The following is a 4,333-nucleotide window of genomic DNA, read 5'->3' as shown; positions in this document are numbered from 1 at the left end:
AGGTCCAGATGTACTTAATCCTATAAAAGGAGTTCTCTTACGGTTTCGAAGCGGGCAACATGCTGCCCTGGGCGATGTACGAAATATGTACAACTCAGTTTGGCTCAAGGATGAAGAGGTCCACCTGCATCGATTCCTGTGGAGGGATGACCCCCTGAACGAAATAGAGACGTTTGCAGTTGTCCAAGTGAACATTGGCGATAAGCCAGCAGGATGTATTGCCCAAATTGTAATGCGAGAGATAGCTAAACTGCCACAGTTCTCGTCAATGCTCAAAGAACGTAGAGTTTTAGAAGAAGACTGCTAGTCGATGACATTCTGACGTCGGACAATGATCTTGATGCTCTACGAGAGACAACTGTTGGTGTGGAGAAGATCTTGGAGGCAGGAGGGTTCTCTCTAAAACCCTGGGTCTTCTCTGGCCAAAGTGGTACGGGGGGGACCCAGAGCAGTCCCCAGCTTGGCTGTCCGAGCACGCCGAACATCCTCATCCTCCCAAATCAGATGCAAGAGGAGGACAGCAAAGCCCTCGGGGTTGGGTACGAGCCCGAGTCAGACAAGCTCCGCATCCTTGCTACAATCAACTTCTCAAAGAAGAGGGGGAAGATGAGGACTGGGCTTGACTTAAGAGAGGACGAGATTAGGAGCAGCACTCCTGAGCCACTGAGCCGGCGCTTGCTTCTTGGCCAAATTGCCAGCCTCTATGACCCCATTGGTCTGGTCTCCCCTGCGAAACAGAAAGGGGTAATACTCGTAAGAGAGTCCTTTCAAGAAGCAAGAAAAGATCACCCGATGAAGGACACATGGGATGACCCACTGTCACTAGGACTCCGGGAGTCAGCAGTCAGACTTTTTGAGGAGTATGTAAGGCTCGGCCAAATAAGATTTGACAGGAGCCTCACCCCCCTGCAGCCTTAGGCCCCCCAATTGGGGTTACATTCTCTGATGGGAGCGAGGCTTCTTACGGAGCTGTGCTTTATCTACGCTGGGAAACCGAGCCTGGTAAGGTCATCGTGAGGCTGGTTGGTGTAGGCGGATCGCTGCCACCATGCCCACACAGTGCACACAGTACATATACGAAGATGAGCATCCACACTCCATTTAAAAAAACAAAAAAACAGAAAAAATCATTGTAACTGGGTTATCGAACGAGTGTCACAAAGTGGGGTCTCTTGATTGTGTAAGTTCCTTGGATGGGACATCAGGAACTTAAGTGGGAGGTGTTGGATTTACTATGTGTATTTGTTATGTGTATATGTATTTATGGCGGACTTACCTGGGACTTTAAGATGGGCGGGGCTACCACTGACAGGTGACCATGTAGGTCGCTTTAAAAATGGCGTCATTGTTTCGTTTGTAAAAACAGCGTGCTTCGTCACCAGCATACCCCACTGGTAAGCTAACTTTGTTATATCCGCTTTTCTTTGTTAGATCAGCTGAATTATTGTTTAAATTCCATGCTTGCCCGCTTCCTTGCTTTTCTGTTTGCTGTATGTCCGCTGTGTCCGCAGCGCTTGTTGTGCGGCTGACTTGCTGCGTCACAACCAGGGCAAACACTCATTGTTTGGTTTTTAAACAACGTTGGCAAAATTAACAGTAATGTGCGGATTGAATTCTGTTGGATTAGATTGTTGTCACGTTGCGTGTGTCCGGCTGCGTTTGAGAGTTCGAAGGTTTGAGTTAAAAATACCAGCACTTTACTTCCTGGTTTGGCTGATGGGATATGCAGTTCTTTTATGTAGTTCTGCTCATATGTGTAAAACTCTAGAGAGCACAGACACTCAACAACAACACATTATTTACGGATTATAATTACTGGTTTGCAAAAAAATGTTTTAACCCAATTAGGTGAAATTACATAATCTCCCTTGGCACACCAGACTGTATCTCACGGCACACCACACTCGTGTAGGCCACATCATTCAAACAGTTGGCTACATCTTTTGACACTTCTTCGACTCCCGTCCTTGCACGCTACACCGCTACAACAAAGATGACGGGGAGAAGACGCTGCCAAAGGTGAGCCACGTAAATAATAATAATAAATAAGACCGCCCACAAAATGGCGCATCCTGAAGCGACTGTCAGAAAGCGACTTGAAGATGATCTGTAAAACATCATCTATGCAACATTTTGACCAAATAACCACCATTACATGTTATGTAGACCACAAGATAGTGTTTTAAATTTAGAAAAAAAATCATAATATGACACCTTTAATGCACCTTTTGTATGAAAATAGACCTGAATAGACCCGTTCATCGGCAGGGCGCCTTAAAATCCGGTTTTATTATTGAAAATATTGTTTCGGACTATAGATGAAAATTAGCAGTGAGGTTCAAGGCAGGTGAGGCACTTTGGAGGTTTTTATTTTTAAATTGAATTTCATATGTTGTAATCTCATCAATGTTAAAACAAGCAGCTTATTAAGAAGATAACAAGAAAAAGAAGAGAATAATTGACTATCAAAACGTTTTATCGAATACTTCTTCATCAAATGTATTTACTTTTATCAAATTTAAAAAAACATTTGTGGTTAAACCCTTCAATTGTATATGAAGTACATACACTTACAGTATCTTCTTCTAGGAAAAGCTCTCCCACATGTGTAGTACATTGATTATAAAAGTCTGACCACATTCCGTTTTGTTAAAAGTTCAGTTATTTTGTGTTTGTATATATTGTCATCCATCTTGATAATTGCATGTATTCATTTGTCAGAGCATAACAATTCATCTGTTTTTTTTGTTTGTGTAAAAAAACATTTTTTAAAACAAAATCCACTGGCTGAGATGGTACAGTCGTGGTCAAAAGTTAACATACACTTGTAAAGAACCTGATTGCATTGCTGTCTTGAGTTTCCAATCAATTCTACAACTCTTATTTTTTTGTGATAGAGTGATTGGAGCACTTGGTATTAAAGGCCTCACCTTTTCTCCTCCAAACATATTGCTGGGTATTGTGGCCAAACAGCTCAATTTTTGTTTCATCTGACATCACATGAACAAAGATAAGACCTTCTGGAGGAAAGTTCTGCGGTCAGATGAATCAAAAATTGAGCTGTTTGGGCACAATACCCAGCAATATGTTTGGAGGAGAAAAGGGGAGGCCTTTAATCCCATGAACACAATCCCTACCGTCAAGCATGGTGGTGGTAGTATTATGCGCTGGGCCTGTTTTGCTGCCAATGGAACTGGTGCTTTACAGAGAGTAAATGGGACAATGAAAAAGGAGCATTACCTCCAAATTCTTCAGGAGAACCTAAAATCATCAGTCCGGAGGTTGGGTCTTGGGCACAGTTGGGTGTTCCAACAGGACAATGACCCCAAACACACATCAAAAGTGTTAAAGGAATGGCTAAATCAGGCTAGAATTAAGGTTTTAGAATGGCCTTCTCAGTCCTGACCTAAACACATGGACAATGCTGAAGAAACAAGTCCATGTCAGAAAACCAACAAATTTAGCTGAACATCACCAATTTTGTCAAGAGGAGTGGTCAGCTTGTGGATGGCTTCTGAAAGCGCCTTATTGCAGTGAAACTTGCCAAGGGACATGTAAGCCAATTTTAACATTGCTGTATGTATACTTTTGACCCAGCAGATTTGGTCACATTTTCAGTAGACCCATAATAAATTCATAAAAGAACCAAACTTCATGAATGTTTTTTGTGACCAACAATTATGTGCTCCAATCACTCTATCACAAAAAATAATAAGAGTTGTAGAAATTATTGGAAACTCAAGACAGCCATGACATTATGTTCTTTACAAGTGTATGTAAACTTTTGACCACGACTGTACATACAGTAGCAAAAAGCGCCTGCTAGCTCACATACGCCACCCCAATGCATACTGACGTCATGGGTGTGGCGACTGAGAGTATTGCAGTGCTTCTCAGTAGGACTTTTCTGTATTTGTCGTCCTATTAGCTAAAATAATGTTACATAAATACATAAGTATTCACAGCGCTTCACTTTTTCCATGTTTATGTTACACCCTATTCAAAATTGAAATACATCCAAATTATACAGACAATACACCATAATGACAATGTGAATTGTATTTTTATTTATTTATTTATTTTTTTAAAAGCGGTGCTGAGTGCTGACTTGCTTACGCATTAAAGCGCAGAGGAAATACTTGCTTGCGCACTAAATGAGAAAATGAATACTTACACATGGTTTCTATGGTGTATTCATTCAGTGCACTCAGGATATGGAACAATGCCCACAAATACGTAAGTTTGCAGATGCAATGTCTACAGCAGAAGTCTTATATCAGCCTCCTGCCCTCTATAGGATCAGAAAATGTGCAAATTTAGAGATTTTTACTTT

The sequence above is a fragment of the Entelurus aequoreus genome, linkage group LG10 (assembly GCF_033978785.1).
Source record: "Entelurus aequoreus isolate RoL-2023_Sb linkage group LG10, RoL_Eaeq_v1.1, whole genome shotgun sequence".
NCBI lineage: Eukaryota > Metazoa > Chordata > Actinopteri > Syngnathiformes > Syngnathidae > Entelurus > Entelurus aequoreus.
The sequence above is the reverse complement of the archived record's forward strand: the minus strand, read 5'-3'. Positions refer to the sequence as shown.